This window comes from Balaenoptera borealis (genome assembly GCF_965194805.1).
Source record: "Balaenoptera borealis genome assembly, contig: HAP1_SCAFFOLD_420, whole genome shotgun sequence".
In the NCBI taxonomy this organism is placed as follows: domain Eukaryota; kingdom Metazoa; phylum Chordata; class Mammalia; order Artiodactyla; family Balaenopteridae; genus Balaenoptera; species Balaenoptera borealis.
Window position 1 is genome coordinate 270169 of NW_028123776.1, and position 25344 is coordinate 295512.

The 25344-nt window shown below is 34.4% G+C and overlaps 1 protein-coding gene across 9 annotated transcripts in view; it reads left to right on the plus strand.

Moving 5' to 3' along the window:
- The window catches only part of LOC309621421 (serine/threonine-protein kinase MARK2-like), a 445069-nt gene that overhangs the window by 73682 nt on the left and 346043 nt on the right, over positions 1-25344 (plus strand). For 6 of the 9 annotated variants that reach the window (XR_014240002.1, XR_014240003.1, XM_082408914.1 and 3 more), the window contains one exon: positions 24340-24437. The exons of the other annotated variants lie outside the window; for them this stretch is intronic. The gene's annotated coding sequence lies outside the window, so the exon portion shown is untranslated. The remainder of the gene's footprint in view (positions 1-24339; positions 24438-25344) is intronic. 9 annotated transcript variants of the gene reach the window in all.

The window sequence follows — 25344 nt, forward strand, 5'->3', positions numbered from 1 at the left end:
TTGGGGTGGGCACACCGAATGATAGAAATCAATTGAAAATATTTTTATTCAATTATTTGTTGATTCATTCTCATTTCAGTTATTCAATAACTGTAAATTAGAAAACTATAACAGATGTTCAAGTTTAAGAAAATATCAGTGTCTTAGTGTTTATTGACCATGCATATATTCAATACATTAAAAAAACCCACTTGGAATACACTGAAAAGAAAAAACAACTTAAATATAGTCTCCTTGAGTTTAAAACATTCTTAACATATGATATTTGCATTTAGTAGTTAAAAAAAATTATAAAAATGTTATCAGGTAGTCAGATTTCTACCTCTTAAAAAGGTAGGAAACTTATTGCTGCTTTTTCTCTTCCACAGTCCAATATTTGAAGATGTCATAGGCGCCAAAAAGCAACTAATATGAGAGCTTAGTTTAACCAAAAAGAAAAAAGAAAAAGAAAGAAAGGAGGGACGGAGGAAGGAAAGAAGAAAGAAAGAGAGAGACAGGGAGGGAAAGAAGGGGGTGGGAGAGAGACAGAGGTGGGGGTGAAGGAAGGAAACAAGGAAGGAAGGAAAGAAAGTCAGATCCCATTATGAGACTCCATGATCTGTTGCTCAAAGTGTAAGAGGAAAAGCTCCCAATGATAAGAAATTAAGAGAAATATTTTAGTTACATATTTTATTTTCTCTACATTGTGCTTCTACCCCATCACTACTGCAAAGCAGAAATGCAGCAGCAACAGTATGTGATGGAGTGGAATCGTCACACCAAGCCAACTCACAAAGCATGGCAGGCGTGGGAGCTGATAAGAGACACAGGCCCACTGCTCAGCCCAAATGCATTTTCTCCTTACCTCTAGGGTACTGCAGCTCAAGAGAACTTCTGGAAAGAGCAATTCCTCTCACAGAGCACAGGGAGAGTTTATTCTTTGGTTTGTGGGTGGGAGGAAAAACAGCAAGTGGTTGAGCCAGACTATAAAATAAGAGCAGCTAAACCAAGCTAAAACCCACAAAAGTATTCTCTGCTCTGTCAGCAGCTATACTAACCAGGACCTGAGCTCTAGGCCCTCATACATAACCCACTGAGAGAGCATATAGCCCCGGAGTAATACGAGTCTAATGGTTAAAAATACCAAGGAACTCAACTGGCCTAAAAGAAACATCACAAATGAAACAACCTATAGCAAATGAAGCAGAATCATGTACCCAGGACAAGTTAGTATTGCGAACAAATTTTCATATATTCCCAGAGTTTAGAAAAATTAGAAAGTAGGATTAGAACATCCAAAAGATGAAGGAGAAAGTACTGGATAAGAAACGAAAAAAGTGAAGTCAAAGAATTACCAAAGAAGGTAATGGGTGGGTTCAATATCAGAATAGACACACAGAATAAAGGAATGAAGTGGAATAATAGTCCGAAGACCTATCCTAGAAAGTATAAGGGAGAGAAAAAGAGAGGCAATATGCATCAGAACGCTTAGGTGACTGGAGTTTAGATTTAACATTAATATATGGTAAAATATTAATGACAGAGAAGAAATAATTGAAGAAATGACTAAAAATTGCCTATACTTAGTAAAGATATTAGCCCTCAAAATGAAAGAGCTAATGTATTTCTAGTAGGTAATAATAAAACATCACTGAACCACACTACAGTGAAAATTAATAATAAAAAAATTGGAGAAAAATCACTAAGCCTCTAAAGAAAAAATAGATCATATAAAGTAAATAGAATCAGATTGAAATAAGATTAATCAACTGCAAAAATGGATATAAGATGACAGTAGACTAGTAATTTCAAAGTAATACTGGAAAACATCTTCAATTTTATATCATGCAAAATAATTATTTAAATCTGAAAATAATATAAAGATATTCTAAGTCACACAAGATCCTCTTGAAAATAGAAAAGCTTGGAGAAAATCAGTCATAAAAGAAATGCATTTACAAGAATGCAGTTGTGAGAAAAGTAAATAATTGATTCATTTTCCAGTCACAAAAGTAAAATAAAATAACAAGAATATTTATAAACACACGCACACGTTGATAATATTAAGACATTTAAAGAGTAACTTTTCAAAACCCAGCCTCTCCTCTTGATTTTTTAAAGTACCATTTTATAGAATATAGATGACTAAAAATGCTTGCCTATGCAGACTTACCTACCTGGGTGGGAGGGGGAGAGGGGGTAGCTGGAAAACATGTCTGACCATTGAGTTGAAAGGTGAGGTTTATCCAGAAAGATCCTTACTTTGCTAATAGAGTAACCCCTGCCTGATTCAAATGTTCTGTTTTCACCTGAAATGTAGGCAAATTGGGAAAATTTCGCCAGTCGTATTAAGACTAGGGAGCAACAAAGAGTTGGACTTGTGAGATGTACTCACAAGTACGACATAATTAAAATATGGCAAGTGTCTGGGTTCTGCTATTATCACTGAACTATTCTGTTTTCTTCCCTTCAGTTTTACTATTACATGATGAACATAAATTCCTCTCTGTTTATGCCACTGTAGCAGAGATTTTTAAAAATTTTCAGCTAAATGCATTTTACATTTTAAAAATATCAATGTATCTAAGCCAGAAAATAAGACAATAAATACTATTTTTTAAAAAAGATAATAAAGAGAACCATGAAATAAAATGGCAGATACACCCTCATTATAATACTTAACACAATAATAAATGTGCTTAACCCACATACCCAACAATATAGGTGAAGGTTCTATAATTAACAAACAAATATAAACAAAACCAAAAAATAACTTTTAAAACTTACAAACATGATCTGCAATTTATTTTCTATGAAACACTTTAATGGTTACATGTGGAAATATAGAATGGCAAAATATTTAGAGAACTGGAAAAAGATGCAGTAGATAAAGATGACTGCAAAGAAGAGCAACTTTAATCAAATTTAAAGCTAAATATCTTAATTGACAAAGAGGAACATTTATAGATATATTCAAACTTTCATCCAACTTTTATTTTTTCACTTCATGTAGTCCTGACTTGTTTGAAAACTTGAAGACACAGAGGCCATAATGTAAGCTACCATCCCCATTAAATTTGCATCTGATGGTATTCCTAGCTATGACTGGGTGTAATCATAATACATGGAATATTTACTTGAGCACTGGTCCCATTCCATCCAAAGGGCTTTTCTCCTGCAGTTGTCTCTTCACTCTTCATTTCTTCCCTTTCTATAAAATAATTATCCTAGAAACTCCATGAAATATTGCAGTGCATATGGTAAATGACTGAGGTAGCACTCAGAATCAATCTTTACCTCCTTCTAGTGTAAATTCCAAAACTAGAGAGGCTGAGATACTAAACATTTTATTTCCCAGAGCCCTTGTAATGAGTGTTTTGGATATCAGGTAGGTTCTACCACTTTGCTGCATCATGAGAGATTCGGAAGCAGCACTGGGATAAGAGTGTGTCTTCTAGCTCTTTTACTGTCAGGCAAGCAAAGTCATAGAAAAATTGGAGGTATTTGACAGCAAAGTGTCCACCATGTCATTAGCTTAGTCTGGAGACTAGCTTCATTGCTGTTACGTGGTGATTGCAAGAGTGGTGGTTGCTTCGTAATCGTTAAATACCAGCTACCTTGAAGTCAGTAGTTCCAATGTAGGACTTAGGATTCCCTGCATTTAGGGAGGGGACTGTCTGGGAAGAAAATTCACCCCAAATATTTCAAATGAACAACTGTAAATGGATTAATAACAGAGGTGTGGGCAGGGGTAAGGGAGCACAGAAGGGATATTGATGCGCCCAGCATTAGTTATGTCACTTGAGCTGAGGAGGCAAGGTGAATACAAAGTGTTACTGTAGCCCTGGGAGAACTCCACCCCGGGGAAGCTCTGCTCGGCAAGAGCTGATGTCTTCTACTAGATTGATGTTGTTGTTTCAATATCTAATTACATGTCTCTTTAGTCTTAAAATCATTGTGTAGTGTTTCTATTTCCTGCCACAAAATCCTAAACCCCTAATTATAAAATTGCTGTCTTGATTCCACATCCTTACTGCATCATTTCTATGCAACTCTTTACTGCAGCTGAAAAGTTTACACACTCCCTGTCTCCATTTCTTCTCTAATTTTCTATTTGGCCCAATCCACAACGAGTCATCCCTACTCTTTCGCCCTCACCTTTCTTCAGATCAGGTTCTTGTCAAAGTCACTAGTGGCTTTCATTTTGCCAGAAACAATGATGAAATTTTAGTTCTCATCTCTCTGAACCCTTGAGTAGAAACTTTCTGTAACACTCTGTTGTTTCCTCCACTCTTCATGAATTCACATAATCCATCACTGAATAACTTTCATCATCGCAATCTCTACATATCTGAGACCTTCCCGGTGGCAGTTCTCAGACCTCTTCTCTTCCTTGTCTTTGCTTGCTCTTCAGCTAATCTCATTTAGTCCCATGGTTTTAAACACAATCTCTATTCTGATGATTCACGAATTTATATCTCCAAACCTTCTTCCCCTTACATTTAAGACTTATATAGAAATGTCTCCTCAACATCTATATTTGTATATCTAATGATTATTTCAAATGTATTGGGCTTGAAGCAACTTGATCTTTCCACAACTAACCAACTTTCTAAATGGTATTTCCACATTTTCTCATGTTCAGGCAAAAATATTTGGAGTCATCATTGATCTCTTTCTCTCTCATACTTAATAGAAAATATGCCAGGAAAGGCTGCTGGATCTATGTTTAAATTCATTCGGAGGCTCTCCACCTGTCACTATAATCACAGCTAGCAATTTGACCCAAGTAATCATAATAACTTTGCCTGGATTACCAAGACAATTTCCTATACTGTCTCCCCATGTTTTACCAATTTTACCCTTTATTCTTCATACAGAATTCAAAATGGGCCTTAAAAGCTGTAGGTTAGGTTGCGTTATTCCTCTGCAAACAAACACTCTAAACGGTTCATATCTCACTCAGAGGAGCAGCCAAGTCATTCATTCCACAGACTAAAAGCCCTACATGAACAGCCAGCTATTTCTTTTCATATTTCCCTACCTTATCCTGCCCCAGCCAGGAGGGGCTTCTTTATTTTCCTTGAATACCGAACTTGCATTTATCTCATGCACTTAGTACTTGCTATTCTCTCTGCTGGGCTATTCTCCTAGAATATGTCTGGTTCACTTCTTCACATTTTTTCTCAATATCCTATGTCAAATACCATTTTGCTTTTGATCTCCATTTCTTAAATTGCCTGTATGGTCACTTGGTATATTGTTGTTCTTGTGTGTTTGTGTGTGTGCATGTATGTATATATATATTTCTTTGATGCCTCTCCTCCAGCAGTAAAATGCAAACTCCATGAAAACAAACACTGTAATTCAGGGCTCCTGGTAGGCAGAATTCTAAGATGGCTCCCACTGATACCCACCTCTTTGTTTCCATGTCCTGTATAATCCCTTCTCATTAGTGCAAACTGGGCCTAGTGACTTGCTTGTAATGAATAGAGTGTAACAAGAGTTATGGGATGTTACTTCTGAGATTAGGTTGCAAAAGACAGTTGATTTCCACATTGCTCTCTCTCTCTGTCTTTCTGTTTCTTTCTCTCTCTGGTTCTTCTTGGGTACTTGCTCTAGTAGAGCAAACTGGAGGGACCCATATGGCAAGGAACTGAGGATGGCCTCTAGCCAATCACTAATAAGAAACTGAGAGTTTTGTTCAACAACCATTGAGGGACTGAATCCTGAATCACATGAATGTGCTTAAAATTGGATCCTTTCCTAGTGAAGTCATCAAAAGAGACCAAAGACCTGGCTGACATTTAAAAAAATTTTTTATTGGAGTATAGTTGATTTACAATGTTGTGTTAGTTTCAGGTGTACAGCAAAGTGAATCAGTTATACATATACATATATCCACTCTTTTTTAGATTCTTTTCTCATATAGGCCATTATAGAGTATCGAGTAGAGTTCCCTGTGCTATATAGCAGGTTCTTATTAGTTATCTCTTTTATATATAGTAGTGTGTATATGTCAGTCCCAATCTCGCAATCAAAGCTATTATGAGGTATCACCTCACAGTGGTCAGAATGGCCATCATCAAAAAATCTACAGACAATAAATGCTGGAGAGGGTGTGGAGAAAAGGGAACCCTCGTACACTGCTGGTGGGAATGTAAGTTGGTACAGCCACTATGGAGAACAGTATGGATTTTCCTTAAAAAAACAGAAAAAGAACTACCATGTGACCCAGCAATCCCACTCCTGGGCATATACCCAGAGAAAACCATAATTCAAAAAGATACATGCACCCCAATATTCATTGCAGCACTATTTACAATAGCCAGGACATTGAAGCAACATAAATGTCCATCAACAGAGGAATGGGTAAGGAAGATGTGGTACATATATACAATGGAATATTACTCAGCCATAAAAAAGAACAAAATAATGACATTTGCAGAAACATGGATGGACCTAGAGATTGTCATATTGAGTGAAGTAAGTCAGACACAGAAAGACAATATCATATGATATCGCTTATATGTGGAATCTAAAAAAATGGTACAAGTGAACTTATTTACACAACAGAAGTAGAGTCACAGTTGTACAGATGTAGAAAAGAAACTTACGGTTACCTGGTTGACATTCTGATTGTAGCCTGTGTGAGATTCTGAAGTAGAGGACCTGGTTAAGCCATGCTAAGACCCTTGACTCTCAGAAAATGTGAGAAAAATGTTGTTTTGCTCCAATAAATTTTGTAGTATTTGTACACAGAGCATAAATAATGAAGTGCTATATCCCCTCCGTAGAGGAAATACTCAGCAAATACTAGGAAAATCATATTAAATTGTCATTTTTAAGGTAAAAAATGTTCAAATGTCAATATTTTCATAAACTTTAACATACATTTGTTGAATGGAGTAATGAAGAACTTGCAGAAATGCAAACAGGAACATAAAAGTATAAAGTTCCTTAAAGAACTTAAATAATTTAAAGTAGTACTTAACTCATTTAAAGTAATTAAGAGGTAACCAGTATAACTTAGTGGAAAAAAAACAGTGGTTTTGAATGTCATTTTTCCAGTTTCTGGCAATGAGATATTTGGTAAATTATCCTCAAATATTTTTTAATGGATAATATTAAAGGTCATGAAGAACCTAGTGGCAAGACGGGAATAAAGACACAGACCTACTAGAGAATGGACTTGAGGATATGGAGAGGGGGAAGGGTAAGATGTGACAAAGTGAGAGAGTGGCATGGACATACATACACTACCAAACGTAAAATAGATAGCTAGTGGGAAGCAACGTCATAGCACAGGGAGATCAGCTCTGTGCTTCGTGACCACCTAGAGGGGTGGGATAGGGAGGGTGGGAGGGAGGGAGATGCAAGAGGGAAGAGATATGGGAACATATGTATATTTATAACTGATTCACTTTGTTATAAAGCAGAAACTAATACACCATTGTAAAGCGATTATACTCCAATAAAGATGTTAAAAAAAAAAAGACAAAAAAAAGTTATTTTGGAGTATTGTTATGAAGATGAAGTAATAAAAACTAGAGAGCATAACTAGTTTACTGTTTGACATAGTGAGTTTTTAAAAAATAAGTACTGTTCAAGAAAAAATATTGCTTTATTTTACTATATGTCAATATAAATTTGGGGGGGGGGGGTTTACCGTAATATGAGGAAACTGAAAAATAAAGAAAGCCAGCTAAATATTTGGTATAAAAATATTGGGCATAAATAATCTTTCTTTACACAATCCACTTTCTAACATTAATCATTTATCATTTTATTTGGAATATTTATTTCTATAGAATCAAGATAAAGCTCTTAGAAGTTATTTAATCAATTAGATTTAAGGTCAATATTCTCAGATAGCATCATAGTTCAAAAGGAAATGATTATCTTAGTTTGAATCAAAGCCATATATTTAGGTTCAGAATTAGACTTTTCAGTAACAGCTTCTATAAAATATTCAAAAGCTAGAAGACATTTATCTTAAATGTCAAGTAAGGGACACACATTTTAGAAGCAAATCTTGGTGATTTATGTCTGATGTTTTTCTATTTTTTGTTAATACAGATATATTAGTAAGTTAAAACTTTAACAAAGGATAAAGAAAAATGGTGGAAGAAATCTCTTTATATTTAAGAAAGCTATGAGAAATATTTTCATGATGGTTGTCCAAATAGAAAGAAAAACAATACTAATTTGGGGAGCATATCCTTATGTCCGGAAAACATAGGAAATATGTATGTATAGTATATGTCTGTCTCATTTGAGGAAGACGGTGAACATTAACTGCTAATGATCTCACCTTATATTCACAAATTTTGTTAAAACAGTTTGTTCTCCGTTATAAATATTTATATACTATGTTTTGCATTTTAAAATTATGTGAAACGCCAAAATATTTTATTCAATTTGTATGATTCCAGATATGCCTTTCTTTCAGTAGACATTTGAAATATACAGAGTATGGTTTCACATAGATAAGAAATGTAAACTATTGCCTGAATTCAATTCAATTATAACTAAACACAACTATTTATGAAATTGAAGAGCATATTATGATTATGAACTAAATATATTAGTATGGTATGGACATTGGTGACATATAAAGAATGAAAAAATATGAATAAATATGTAAATGGCACAATCATCTTAGAATGCTAGAAAATATTAATATTATTATGGACTTTTATGCATTTGTAATTTTTTTGCTTTAGTTGTAAAAAATGTAAGCCTATTGACAAAATTCGTATTTTTATTTATAAAACATTAGGTTGATTGTAAAATATGTATGTGTGTACACACATGCACAGAGTACACATATACATATATACATATATGTAAACATATTAAGACATGTATACATACATAAAGTGGACAGTACATTATAAAATCACACTTGCATAAAATATCACCAAGAATGACACAAGAAATTTAATAACTGGATTGACTTTGAGTAAATAAAGTGGGTGACTGAAGTAACAATACTGTGATATAGAATGTTTCCTGTCTAACTGTATCAGTCATTCCTTACACTACAATTTAAGTTCTTGAGCTCTCACTGGTGCAGTCTCAGCTTGAACTCGAACTGGCTTCAACTGGTAAAATACAAAATGCTTCTGCCTTATGTTCATAACCCCCCCGCATTTGGCCCTCTCACTGGTGCTTCTCTGTAGATTTGAGATGCGAGATCCCCTGGGATCCACCCATAACTGCACAACCAAAACTATAGGTGAGTTATTAACCATGCGGTGAACTCTTGATAAATGAGAATTGGAGACAAGCAAATTAATTCTTTGCTTTTCTTCTGGCTCTCCTACTTCCCTTGCCTCACTGGCTTTTTTTCACCTTAACTCTATTCCCTGGAATTATAGTTCCTAATAGAATGGTAGTATATAAACTTTTACTGTGATTTCTGCTTGTTGGGGGGCATAGGCCAAGACAGTTGGTTCCAGGAGTGTTCTTAAAACCAAACCCTCAGGATGGAATTTTGGAACTACATTACTCATGGTCCTGATGGCAACAAGTTGGTCTTAGTTAACCCCTGGCATCTGTGGAGTCATGATGATTATCATTCTCAACTATTATTAATTGAGATCAGTACATTTGGCAAATGACCTGTTGACATATGCAGTAACTGTGGGGCTTGAAGAGTAACCGACTCAGTGATAAGAAACATTGTCCAAACCAGAGGCACAAGGATTTTCTCAGTTTCTTGTATCTTTTCTTATAGGGGTTTTATAAGTTTTAGCTTTTACATTCACATTATAATCCATTTTGAGTTTTATTTGTTTGTTTTATGGTGTGATTATTGGGTTGAGGTTTAGTGTTTTCCCATCAAGTTGTTAAGGCAATATTCTTTTAGAAGACTAATCATTCCCAATTATATTGTATGGTAGCACTTGTTGAAAACAAGTTGACCAGATATATGTGGATCTGTTTTGGCCTCTCTGTTCCTCTCTGTGTACCTTTATGTCCATCCTAATACACCCCATCCCCCTACCCCTAACAAAATCACCATCTTGATTAATGGAGATTTTTATTAAATAGCAATTTGATAATATAAGTTCTTCTACTGGGTTTTTCCTAATGAAAATGTTATTAACTATTCAAGGTCCTTTGCATCGTCAAATAAATTTTAGAATCACATATATGTGTGTGTGTGTGTGTGTGTGCGTGCGTGCACATGTACACACACACACATAAAGTGGGTGGTGTTTAAATAGAAAATGCAAGGAGTTTATAGATCCACTTGGGGAGAATTGAAGTCTTACTATGCTGAGTCTTCCAATCTATGAACACAGTACATGTCTCCATTTATTTGGGTCCTGTTAATTTTTTCTCAGGATGGTTTTGTAATTTGCAGTGTACATATTTATACATATTTGTTAAATCTGTTAATACATTTTCATCTTTTTCGATATTATTGTGGGTTTGAATCAAATTATACTCACCATAAAGCTAATGTTGGTAGAATTTTTATTTGTCATAAGTGATCCATTTATTCTCCACAGAAAATTTTAGTGTTCTTTTTTGTTTTTGTTTTGTTTATTTTGTTTTCTTTATAACATTCCTTTGTGTGGGTTGTTCCTTAGATTTTTTTTTTTTAATGGTCTATGGGCCCTTTAATTCTAACAGCTACTTTTAAAAAATTATGTAATTAATCCCCATCTTTTCTTCAAATATTTTCTTGTCTGTCTTAAATTTTACTTCTTTTGAGTTTCCTGGTTTGTTCTTCTGTGCTTCATTCTGGGTGGTTTCCTCAATCTTGTGTTCTTATTCACTTATATCTTAACTCTGTTTGCTATATAGACAACTTATTGTGTTCTCTACCTCTCCAATTATGTATTCTAAAGCTAATTATTTGCTAATTTCTAACTATTGGCTGACTAATTCTAATGTTGCTACAGCTGATGAAATAGATAATCTAGAATACTGTGTTAGACACTGCTCTGTCAACAACATACAGGAAGGAAAGCTATCGTACTGTTCATAGCATCCCCAGAAAGCTGTCTGTAGTAAAGTAGATGAGTCTTTGGGTGGAAGATACATAAAATTGAAGAGGAAATCACAGTTAATTAGATCTCAATTCATAAAACAACTTAAATTCAGAATTTCTCCCTGCACCCCAAAGTTAGACAGTTTATGAGGTGAAACTTACTAAATGGCAGTTGACCATAATTGGACTATAAGGGTGACTGCTAGTTATCACTTTGTCCACACATATTTGTCTCACTTCTAGTATACCTGGACTATGTTCTGAGTTGGGGGCGAGGTCTGTGGTTTTAAACAATGATGGAGAGGAAGCAAGGGCAGAACTCAACAATTCCTTTCCTATTTTGTCTTCTTACAACTACTGTTTCATTTTTATCTTTGTACATATAAAAAGGTGGCTATTTTACACTTCACTTTTATTTCTTCTATATTTAGCTAACTTTTTCATTGTACTTCCTTAATTTTAAAAAAGTGTATTTAGCTATTTTTGTGGGTTTGAATTCGTATTCTTTTTTCCAACTACAAATTTTTAAATAGGATTTTATTTCCATTTAATAAAAATTACCTTATTTTTCATTTTATCAGAGCTTCATTATTCAATAAATCCAATAATCTCCACATTGCACTGTAGATCACTCTGATCCAGTATTTTAATTCTACCCTTTTTTTAACCCCACAAATTATTATGTGCTATTACTGGTGATTTTATTTTTATTTCAATATAAATATTTATTAATATTTATTACATACTACCTATTCTTTTGCTTACTATTTATTCTCACATCTCCAGAATTCCTTCTGAGTTCATTTCCTTCTTCTTTCTGGATTCTGTCCTTTAGGACTTCCCGAGCATTGTGGAGATATTTGTATTTTTGTACTCTCTCTTTTTTGATCTCCCTGACTCTCTTTCTCCTTTGTCTTTTTTTTTTTCTTTCTTGAGAAAACTGATTACTGATTCATTGGTACATAACTCTAGGTTAATCGTTATTTCCTCTCAGGATTGCAAAATATATTTCATCTGTTCTCTGTGATAATTATAGGTTTAATTTTTAAAATATATTTCCACTCATATGTTCTTTTGCTGCAAGTGTGTAACCTGTTTTATAGATATCTTTCACCAATTCTAGACACTTCTTAGCCACTTTCACTTCACATACTGTTGCTCACTTCTATATTTTCTACATTCCCTCCTTCTGTAGTTTGAACTAGATATTTTGGACCTCACTTTGCCCTCTTTTCCTTTTATTCCATTTCTAAACTTTCTTCCCTATTTTCTTTATCTACTTGGCATTCAGTAATTTTTCAGATATATCTTCCAGTTTAACTATTCTCTATTCAGCTATCATTCACCTGAGTTATTTAAACAACTTAAATATTGTCTTATTTTTAAAATCTCCTGGATTATTTTTGATTGTATCTTATTCTTTGAGCAATATTTTAATTATATTTTATCTTTCTGAAAATCCATAATTATTACTCTCAATTCTATAATAATAATTTCATTTTTTATTTCTTTTTCTGCTATCACTTCTTTTGTGTTGTTTCTCTCTGTGTTGCTGACTTTCACTGGAGAACTTATATTTGCTTGAATTTACTTTGTGAAAGCTTGGAAAAAACTAAGTAAGGATGTTGTTTTTGCCCTAGTTTGAATTTGAAGTTGCTTCTTTATAACTAAAGTGTTCTACTCATCTCTGTTCACTGATTTATGGTTTCTAATATAGACTAGTTTTTCTCTCCCACCTCATCTTCATTGCCACTTATAATATTGATATTTGCATTTTCTTCAAAATTAACACCACATGTTTTAGCTCACCTTTTATTTCTTACCAGATTTGCAATAAGGCAACATTATGTACTATTTAGGACTTAGTGTTCAAAAGCAGAATATTTTATCAAAGTATCTGTTCTGTCAGATATAGTACCAAACCCATTTAATTATCTTTGTATGTGGCCAACTGCCTACTAGCAAACAAAATATGTTAGATAATATTAGGAGTGATTAGGATTAATATTAGTGTGATTACCGTATATAAAAAGATCTACATATTTATTTGAAGCAATATAAATTCTGATATTTAAAAAATTTTTCCTGTAAAATAAAACACCACTTATCATTAAAATTCAAACATAAGCTAATGAAATATTTTCAACTTTTTAGAACTCATACAATCGGATTTTAAAGCAGCACTTAATTTTTAATGTACACTCTTCCAAAGAAATGTGTTAGTTTGTACTTATTTGTATGTTTTGTTCATCTAGCGTGTATTGTAATGTATTCTAAAAGTGTGTCCTTAGAATCTCAGATTAGTTTATAAATTTGTCAATAGAAAGGACATATTTCTTTCCAAATTTGGAATTACCTTATGGTATGTAGCATTCAATTTGGTAAAAAAAAAAAAAAAAAAAAAAAAAAATGTGATTTTGCAATTCTTTTTCATTTTAATCATTTGAAATTTGGTTATTAAAATATGCAATATTTGGTGGCAGACATAAGCAAAGTAGCTGTGAATCATAAAATCTCAACTTCACAATTCAAAAAAAATAGAAAAATAGGCAAAATCCTCAGAAAAATTATGAAAAGGTAAAGAGTATATGTTAGTGAATTTTTCTACAGTAGCGAGTAATTCCCCCCAAATCCCATATCTTACAAGAAACATCCATACATTGTTCTCATTATATGCCAAGGTTGTGTACTACCTGTTGTAGCATTTTCTACTGTTTTGACCTTCCAGGATAGAAGTTAAAGTGATCCCCTACTTGAGATGTATCATTCTTTTTGTAGAGGAAAAGAGCATGAAAGCTGGCAAGATTTGCAATAAGTTAAACCTTTAGTTCAGAATTGTCCCATGGCATGCCTACTCAAAGCTCTTTGGTCAAAGCAAGTCACATGCCCAAGGCCCTACCTCAAAGAACATGTTTTCAAATTGCAATAGATAAGGAGATATAATCCTACTTCACAAAAGAGACGAGCAAGTATTGGATAAAATATAAATACTGACTGTAATAAGAGAAAACACACACACAAAAACAAAGAATAGATTTGTTTGTACTACTTTTAAAAGAATAGGTATAGTAACTCTTTGTGATGAGAATGCTTGAGATCTTCTCTCAGCAAATTTGAAGTATACAATACAGTATTATTAACTATAATTACCATGCTGTACCTTGGAGCCCCAGAACTTTTTAATCTTATAACTGAAATTTGTACCTATTGTCAATTATGCCTCAATAAAACTGAAAAAGAAAGAAAAAAAAGGAATATATGCAGTTCTATAGCTGAACAATAATGCTCTGTTTTCTTTTATAAACTATATTTATTGAATTGAAAGGATATGTATGTCACGCAGCCTCTACTCCATCCTCCATAGAAAAGCCTTTTGTTAAAGACTACTATAATTATTTAAATTCTGTTACCTAGAATTTAAGTGCGTGATTTGAACATTTACAGAATGTAGATCTTATAGGACTAAATTATTTTTAGTTAACGTAAGATGACTGGCACATAAGAGTGAAATGAAAGAAATCTATTTAACTTTGTTTTGTTTCCTAAGTCTAGGAATGTTTGAATTCCATAGCTTTCCCATGGAGAGAGATGACAACTGTCATCCCCTAGTATTGAAATGTGTAGCTTATGTTTTGTGTCTTTTTTCCTTCAAGATTCTGTCATGGTAGATCAGTAGAGTTATCAGCTTTCATTGTGCAAGAATATATAAAAATAACAGAGGGATAGCTAATAGTAAACTGTTTCAATATTTTCCAAATTTGAAACAATAACCATATGATATTGTTAGTATTACTTTGTTAACCTAATATGTCAAAAAGCTACACATTGTATCTATACAGAAATGTGGGACTCAGACTAACTAAATTCAGGTCAGTGATAACACAATTATAAACTAATTTCTAAAATTTAATTTTAGAAATTAAATTTTAGAAACTAAAAATTTCTAGAAAAATTTAAAAATTTTTAGAAATTAAATTTTACTAATTTATGTATATAAAAAATTATAATGTACAAGTTATTCTTCATAGCAAACAGTGGTTTTTCAACAATTTTGTTAAGTTCAGCAGAAAATCTAGAATTAAAATATTCATTTATAAATAACCAAATTTCAAACTCCAAAAGTACGGTTTTGGTGGCATTGCTGATGATTTCACTATTTCCTTTATGTCATTCTATTTCCTGTTTCTAGATCTTGCTCACAATTCTATGGGAAGAGCTATATATATTCCTCAGAATTATATGTTTTAAATAATACTCCGAAAGGATATTTATTAGTGTTTCAACAATATCATGGTCATGAAAATTCTCAGATCTCTTGCTGTGGGTTCACACTTCTGGAAGCATTACCATACCCATGTCTAGGATGTGCTTCCCAGACTGGCCACCAATCAATGACTGAGGATGGTAGATACAGCAGAGCCAAGACACTCCTGACTCTAAAAAGCATGGTTTGAGATTTCCCATGGACCTGGCCAAAGCTTCCTCAAATCTAAACTACAGTCTGAGCCACATCCTGCCCAACTCCCCTTATTTCTCTGTCTCATTTTAAGGGTTTCATCCCTGCATGAAAGCCTGGAGCCTCTCCTTGCCTGCTCCTGCCTCTTCGCCTTTATCTTTTGCAGGTATCTCCTCAATAAAACCACATTTAATTCCCTTTAGAAGAGCTTAACTGACTTAGGTAGCAGGAAATGGTTCAAGAAAAAGGTGGTAGATTATTCTTGGGTTCCTTACTTACTGCCTGGCAAGCTGGGGAAATGTCACTTTGTGTGGTAAGTGGGCTATGGATTGTCTCTAGTATAAGATGGAGTCCCACATGCGCATGATTTCACTTGTGGCGACTGGAGAAAATGGTCCAGTGAAGAGGACTGCCATTACACTTACAGTGATTCAGGCTTTTGAAAGATTTGGGGGAGAATACTGCCTTTAAGGAATGAGGAGTTGACTGGTTTTTGATGACCTGTATTGATGTCCAGCAGAGAGATTATAGGAGACTAGGGCCATTGTTGGTAAAATCTGGGATGCTGAATTGGGGGATGGGGACATCTGGATAGACTCTCTAGACAGATGATCCTGAAGAAGTTGTCTGTGCTGGAGCCCTGGAATCCTCAGAGTTCACAGAGGTGACTCACCAGTCTTTCCTAGTGAAAGCTAACAGTTTATGCCTGACAGAGAACACTGTAGTAGCCTCTCTCACAAGGGCAACAGGTGACCACCTTTCCTCAAGAGATTCATTTCTTCTCCCGTGGGTCACAGGCTGGGAATTAACATTAAATTGCAACCTAATCCAACTGGAATGTGTTGATAAGAAAGAACATATACACTTATAGAGGAGATATAAGATTTAGCTTATATTAGCAGGAGTTGAAGGAATGACCCAGGGATTGCACTTTGGGGGTACTTGCTGAGTAGGCCAGAATATAAGACTGCATAAGCAAGAATTCTCAGGACATGAGGATTAAACACTCAGGCAAGGGCCCCAGAAAATAGAGATATCTCCACACTCTAGAAGAATGAAGAAAGAAATGTCCCATGTTGAGCAACAGACATAGCTGAGTTGCCATGACAGAATAAAGAGGCTACAGGAGGAGAGAAAGCTGGATAGAATAAATTACGTGAGTCCAGAAAACCTACCAGAGGAGAGGTTTTCAGGAGGAGCCAGAATACATACCATTCGCCAGGGCCATCCAAACTGCATTGATGAGCGGCATCGGCAACACAACAGGTTAAGTGGTAGCGCTCTTCCGTAAGGCTGAGTTGATGACAAGGGAGGCAGTAACAAACTTGGAATTGTTCATCTATGGATCTCAGGATAACAGGAGTGACCTCCGATGTCAGAAAAGCAGCTAAGGTTCATGTGACCTAAAGGTGGTGGTAAAGATAGTGAGCATAGTGTTCCAAAGGGCAAAAGAGACAGGCAGCCAGCTTGGGTGCTGTTAACGTCTACAGCAAGAAAATGGCACGCATGGCGGAGCAGAAAGAGAACAGTAGTCACTCCGGTAAAAAGTCATAATTCTCTCCTCAGTTTCTGGAACTGTGTCTATTTGAAGATCCATAGCTCATTTATTGGTGAAGAGCCAGATAGCTAGAACAAAGGGTTTTTTGCAACAATGCAGTCAGTACATAGGACAAGGATTTCTTCAGTTCTTCCGCAAAGAGACGTATGGCCTTTTCCTTAGGTGACAGTAAATTAAGGAGAGAGCTACAGTTTGATTCTGAAGGCTGTCTGCTGGCAGAATTCCCTTAAGAGGCTAATTAGCTATGGCCCACCCATATTATAGAGGGTAATCTGTTTTACTCAAAGTTTACCGATTTAAATGTTAATCTCATCTAAAAAATACCCTCACAGAAACACCTAGAATAATATTTGACCAAATATCTGGTTGCCATGGCCTAACTAACTTGATACAGAAAAGTAACTATTCCTTTATGTAATATTTTTTCTGTCTTCATTTTCTCCTTCCTCTTCTCTCTGTTCTCTTCTTTCTCCTTCTCCTTCTTCTTAATATCCTTATGCCTTTGTTTGTGTAGAAAGGAGATTAAGAGGTAATAACCAAGAAAGATACATGCAAACACTAATCAACTGCATTCTTATGGTAACCTATAAAGATCAAACTGTGAGAAATCATGATTATTATAAAATAGTGTTATTAATCATGACACAGAGGTTTTGTGTGAAATGAATATTTTGATTTTATATTTTTCACCTGCTGATTCTTAATTTACTTCCCAATTAACTTACAAAGTTTTTCAGTTTTTGACGGCAACAATGATTTTTTTTAAAAAAAGTGTTACTCATAGTTTTCCTGACAGCAATATGCAAGAAAAATGCTATGTTTGATAAGTCTGAAACTTACTTAAAAGATTGCAATCTTTACTTCTGTGTTCTCTGTTAAATGTCAGCTATGTTTGGCCATTTACTTAGAGCTAAAATGAGTAGTCAGTTAACCTGATAAGATATAATTCACAGTGCATTTTTCAAGATGCTCTGAGGGAGAGTCAGGTGAGGTCCCCAAAGCAAGTTGTACATTCCATCCTGTTGTTTCATATACTGAGAACTGTTGTTTCGTGAAGAAAAATTCAATCTACGCTTTTTATTATTTATTTTTCTGTTATGTAAAGACATGCAATAATATTTAGAAAGGGCTAATTTCTACTTCATGCACTTTGGAAAAGAAGAAGTATGGAATGACAAAACCCTAAACTTTTAGCTAGTTGGCTTAACTTACTGACGGGAACATTTTGATACATTCATTTAACTAAGAAGTATTTTTTGTGTATACTGTATCAGGTCAGGCACTGTGCTATACAATGAAATTATTATGGTAAATATAAGGTACATTGTGTGCTTCCTCTTAAAGCTTGTAGACTATGGAAAAGAGATAGAAATAAAAATGTCAAAACCATTATTATAGAATGGGAAGTACAGGGTGTTATTCCCTGGGCCCCTAATTAAGAGTCAGGGAGCTTGATTTATTCAAGTATAGTGGAATATTTAGAAGACAGGAAGAAGTATTCCTGTATCAATTGGTAGAGAAGTCACTAGTATTTTTGTGTCTAGGAGAAAATGCAAACTATCTTTTGGATTACCATTCTTTTTCAGACTTTTCCATGGCCTGGCCCCTTCTCAGTGATGCTGACTGAAAGGGATTAGGGATCTTTTTGCCCCAGAAAAAGTTACAACAGTGGTGGCAATAGCTAGAACAGATAGTGTTGCATCCTGTTGCAGATACTCCTTGAGAGGAGGGGATGATGTTATCACAGATTATGAACCTGGTATCTTCTCTTTGGACGAAAAACATGATTAGAACCTCTTTATAGATTGTCCAGAATGAAGTCCGCTCACATTAAAGGCTCCAAAGACCTCAGAGGGGAACTCACGAGGAAGCAAGAGGGCATCTTTATTTGAGATCCAGAAATATCTCCAGGACCTGTTGGTTTGTCTAGATTATTCCTCTGTGGTTATGTTTTGAGTCTTTGCAGCACCAGCCACCCAGGCACAGTGGCAGACCCCCAAAACAGAGACTGGATGTGACTGTGCATAAGAGTTCTAGCCTTGGACAATAAGCATGAGCCTTTGTGGGACCCTAGAGAATCTTTCCAGGAATATGACTCACTAGATGAATCATCAAAATAGAGACCAAGATTCACTAGAGTGTGCTAGACATTTTTTTTTTCCAGTTAAGGTTTATTGGAACTCTGTGGTCTAATTTACAATGCTCAAATCTTCCAGCAGTCAAGGAAAATCTTTGCAACTGATATTTTTGTAATTTGGAGCTTCCGGCAAAGGGAGGCAGCTTCCATCCAGACGTGCCCCTTGGGGTTTTGGACTCCCTGGGGTTTTAATGACCCTGACATAACTAGTAGGTACATTGCTTTTATTTTTTGTTTTGTTTCTGTTTTTTTGGTTGTTGTTTTGTGTTGAAGACAAGGTGTTAGAAACCACAAACATTTTTTTGTTTAATTTTTGTTGAAAGAGGGTAAGATTTAACTGGGTTGGAGATATACACTATCCATTGGGGTGGGAAAAATTAATTTAAAGTTTTTTAATATAATATATATATATATGTATAGATATATAGAGACATATATACTACTGTATTTGAGGAAGATCTGATTATTGTTATAGTAACCTCTAAATACCTGATCAAGTATTTCAAAATGATTTGCTCAGTGGTCTGTTTAAAATTGTAATTTGAGTTTTTCTTTATAATGAAAATTCCCTGTAAATATTTCCTCTATGTCTGTATTTAGAAAGTGTTATTTTTGAAAATTAATCATACACGAGTAGACCTGTATGTTTATGTTACCTGAAAGATTGATTATAGTAGGTCTATTTATACATTAAACTAAGCATTGAGGGGATGAATATCCTTGTCTGAAGTTTCCAAATCACATCAAAGAAATAGAGCAAAAAATATATATGTAATTAACAATGATACAAAAATATTGGTCACTTTTTACATTTCATAAAGAATCATGGCTACAGATTTTTTTAAAGTATTATTACTATTTTTAATTTCAGGCAGTTTTTTTTTATTGGAGTATAGTTAATTTACAGTGTTGTGTGAGTTACAAGTGTAGCAGAGTAACATTTTTTTGGTAATACAGTTTATTACAAAATATTGAGTATCGTTCTTTGTACTATACATAGGTCCTTGTTGTTTATCTATTTTATATATAGTAGTATGTATATGTTACTCCCAACTTCATAATTTATTCCTCCCCCCCACATTTCCCCTTTGGTAACCAAAAGTTTGTTTTCCCCTTTGGTAACCATAAGTTTGTTTTCTTTATCTGTGAGTTGGTTTCTGTTTGGTAAATAAGTTCATGTGTATCATTTTTTCTTTTTTTAAGTTCCACACTCTAGTGATATCATATGGTATTTGTCTTTCTCTGTCTGACTTAACTTTACTTAGTATGATTAACTCTAGTTCCATCCATGTTGCTGAAAATGGCATTATTTCATCTTTTTCAGTAGTGTTCCGTTTTATATATTTTTATATATATATATATGTATGTATATATATATATATATATATACACATGTATATATATATATATATATATATATATACACGACATCTTCTTTGTCCATTCATCTGTCGATAGATATTCAGGCTGCTTCCATGTCCTGGCTATTGTAAATAGTGCTGCAGTGAACACTGGGGTGCATGCATCTTTTTGAATTATGGTTTTCTCCAGATATGTGCCCAGAAGTGGGATTGCTGGATCATATGGTAGTTCTATTTTTAGTTGTTTAAGGAACCTCCATACTGTTCTGCATAGTGGCTGTACCATTTTACATTCCCACCAACCGTGTAAGAGGGTTCCCTTTTCTCCACACCCTCTCCAGCATGTATTGTTTGTAGACCTTTTGATTATGGCCATTCTCACTGGTGCGAGGTGGTTCCTCATTGTAGTTTTGATTTACCTTTCTCTAATAATTAGCGATTTGAGCATCCTTTCATGTGCCTATTGGCCATCTCTATGTCTTCTTGGGAGAAATGTCTATTTAGACCTTCTGCAATTTTTTTCATTGAGTTTTTCTTTTTATATTGAGCTGTGTGAGCTGTTTGTATATTTTAGAGTTTAATCCCTCATTGGTTACATTGTTTGCAATTATTTTTTCCCATTCTGTAGGCTCTTTTCGTTTTGTTTATGGTTTCCTTTGCTGTGCGAAAGATTTTCAGTTTAACTAAAGTCCCATTTGTTAATTTTTGTTTCCATTTTCATTGCTCTAGGAGGTGGTTCCAAAAAGATTTTGCTACAGTTTATGTCAAAGTGTCTTCTGCCTATGTTTTCCTCTAGGAGTTTTATAGTATCCATTCTTACATTTAGGTCTTTAACTCATTTTAAGATTATTTTTGCGTATGATGTTAAAGAATGTTCAATTTCATTCTTTTACATGTAGCTGTCCAGTTTTCCCAGCACCACGTATTGAAGAGGCTGTCTTTTCTCTACTGCATATTCTTGCCTTTGTTGTCATAGATTAATTGACCATAGGTGGTTGGGTCTACTTCGGGGCTCTCTTTCCTGTTCCATTGATCTATATTTCTGTTTTGTGCCAGTACCATGTTGTTTTCACGACTGTAACTTTGTAGTATGGTCTGAAGTCAGGAAGTCTGTTACCTCCAGCTCGGTTTTTCTTTCTTAAAGTTGGTGTGGCTAATAGGGGTCTTTGTGTTTTCATACAAATTAAAAATTTTTTTGTTCTAGTTCTGTGAAAAATGCCATTGGTCATTTGATAGGGATTGCGTCGAATCTGTGGATTGTCTTGGGTTATATGATCATTTTAACAATATTGATTCTTCCAGTCCAAGAACATGGTATATCATTCCAACTGTTTGTGTCATGTTTAATTTCTTTAATCAGCATCTTATGGTGTTCAGAGTACAGTTCTTTTGTCTCCTTAGGTAAGTTTGTTCTTAGGTATTTGATTTCTTTTGATGTGATGGTAAATAGGATTGTTTCCTTAATTTTTCTTTCTGATCTTTTGTTGGCTTTAAGTGGGCTTTAAGGCTTCAGTTCCCCCCTATACTCCTGGTCTAACCACACACCTGGGGGGGCCTTCAGGCAGATTTTTTTAAAGCTATTTGAATGTATGTTCAAGGGCAGCAACAAATCTCTCATCCTTGGATTTAATACATCTTTTTATTGCATCATAGATGAATTTACTTTATAAGATAGTTACTTACCTTTGCTGTGATAGGTTCACCAGTTCTTTTATAATAAGTTTGGTTCAGCTCAGCATCTAAATTCTACAAAATTAGTCTTGCTCATTTCCATTTAGATGAGCGCCTGATTAAAGTACAATGGCACTCTGACTTCTTAATATAAACCTTTACATTTTTTTATAGGAAAGTTTTACACAGTTTAACACAATAAAATTTGATGCCATTCAAGCACTATATATTTGTCTTAGTTCATGTTTTCATTATGATGTGCTTGAGTTCTAAGGTTTGTGTAAGTGTATAAAGATTTCTAGTAACATTTTCCCCAGAATAGTATTTTAATTTTTATCAGGAACTTGAACATTAATAGTTAGTATATGAGGAGAAACATGTGAAGAATAAAGAGGTGAATAAAGATGAAAAATTAAAAATTGAGGATAATAATGAGGATGTGAACTAAAACCCTGGCTGCATTGTCTTCTATGAATAATTTTCCAGACTTTACTGAGTATATCCATGTTTTCTCATTCTTCTCAAACATTGGAAGGGCTTTCTTTCTTTTAAATCTCTCAGTAATTATTCTTGTTATCCTCTACTAGTGACTTATGAAAGAAGTTTCTCCTGCCGTTACTTGATTTTCTCTGTTTCATTAATCTCTTCCTGTGTATTGGATCATCACATCAACATTCAAATATGCTCTAGAATCTCTTACCTCAAATAGAAAAAAAAAAAAAAAAAGACAGTAAAAATATTAGTTAGATCTCTGAAATAAATGTCTGGTCCAGAAAATAACTTACTGATATGAATTCTGGCACAGACATCACCTTCTTAAGTCCAGAGAAATGTCTTTCTTTGATTTTTTCCTCCTCTAACACATTACTGTGCATTGTCTTATTGGAACAAGCTACTAAATCTCTCCAACCCTTCAACGTGTCATTGAATTCATATTCTGCAACTTCCTGTCCCAATAATGTTAATCTCACCATTTCTTTTATCCCTTGTTTGATTATATAGAAAGTAAAGATAATATCTGTAGCAGACATAAGTGGTTGCCTACCTCACTTTCAATCTCCCTACTTGGTTATTTTGTTCATGTTTTTAACTCTCTCCCATAGGACTCACTGTTAAATCCTGCGTACTCTAAGCTGATCATTAAAATCTTTTTCTCTTTGCCAGTGATAGATCTAGGGATGATTATGAAACTTTGATCCTACCCTAAAGATAAAAAATATATTTTAATCATGGTTAAATTTGTATTCATCTTCATTTACATTTGGAGAAGTCTGCTGGAAAGAGTCTGGGGAAAGTTTCCCCTTTAAAAAAGAAAACTCACACAAGAAGAGTTACCCACATTTTCTACTACACGTTCTCATGTTTACACACAGAGTCATAACCATTTTACTCTCATGAAGGGAGGAAGGCTGAGAACAAAGGTGCTGAGGAGGGCAGGTCAGAAAATAACGCAAAAAGCTGGGTTCTTGATGACATCATTCAGCCACTGAATTAAACAACCCTGGGGGTGCCTGACCTTTAGAGTCTTTGCTATATGAGGTAATACATTTTTCTTACTGAATTGGGATTTTCTATTTTTTTCAGGCAAAAGAATCTTATATAGTGTAGTACTTACCCACAAGTCTGGTGAGATGATTTAATAAGTTAATTCACATATACCACATAGCAGAGAGCTTGGGACATAAAATACTTAAAAATGGAAATTATTACAATTGAATTTTCCCCTCTTCCTCTCCTTCTTCTCCTTCTTCTTCTCATAGTATTAGTATTAGTAATAATTAGTACTGTTTTATTTTACGATTTCATGCGGTCTAAGTAAATTTAATTTCCCCAATAGCAGTACCATGCATCTTTATGAAAGAAAACAAGAAACAATATCCAGCAATTAGATAAACACATAACATTTTCTGTAGTTTAAGAATCATCTTTTGGCTTACAAGATTTTCAGATGTAGGGGATTTTAAATGCCTACTCCGTTCTTCATTACCTGCTGAGTTATCCATGACCTAAATATATGCCTCATCCTTATATTTTTACCATTAGACTCATATGCCTCCTTCAGGGGTGATGCATTCTACTCAATAATGACAGATAATGATATAAAATTTAAGCAAATAGTAATGTTATAAATGGACCTTAATCATTTCAAATCTTATGTTTCTCACTCAGAAAGGACCAAGCTTTCCAAAATAGTAGTGGACCAGATGGAAGAAATGTAATATTCAAAGGCAAATCTATATATGTTACTTCAGATATATCAAGTAAAGGTAAAAATGGATATTTGTTTCTAAAGAGAGATAAAAGACCTTGCTAATTTTCATTAAGTACTTAGTCTTAATGAATTTCACTTAAATCCTAAGTAATTTTTAAATAGATCTTTATTGGAGTATACTTGCTTCACAATACTGTGTTAGTTTCTGCTGTACAACAAAGTGAATCAGCCATATGCATACATATATCCCCATATCCCTCTTGAGCCTCCCTCCCATCCTCCCTATCCCACCCCTCTAGGTCATCGCAAAGCACCGAGCTGATCTCCCTGTGCTGTGCTGCTTCTTCCCGCTAGCTAACTGTTTTACATTTGGTAATGTATGTATGTCAATGCTACTCTCAGTTCGCCCCAGCTTTCCCTTCCCACCCAATATCCTCAAGTCCATTCTCTATGTCTACATCTTTATTCCTGCCCTGCCACTAGGTTCATCAGTACCATTTTTTTTTTTTTTAGATTGCATATATGGAATCTATTCCATATATATGCGTTAGCATACGTATTTGTTTTTCTTTTTCTGACTTACTTCACTCTGTATGACAGACTCTAGGTCCATCCACCTCACTACAAATAACTCAGTTTCGTTTCTTTTTATGACTGAGTAATATTCCATTGTATATAGGTGCCACATCTTCTTTATCCATCTAGGTTAGTTCTATGTCCTGGTTATTGTAAATAGTGCTGCAGTGAACACTGTGGTACATGTCTCTTTTTTGAATTATGCTTTTCTCAGGGTATATGCCCAGTAGTGGGATTGCTGGGTCATATGGTAGTTGTAGTTTTAGTTTTTTAAGGAACCTCCACACTGTTCTCCATAGTTGTATCAACGTACATTCCCACCAACAGTGCAGGAGGGTTCCCTTTTCACCACACCCTTTCCAGCATTTATTGTTTCTAGATATTTT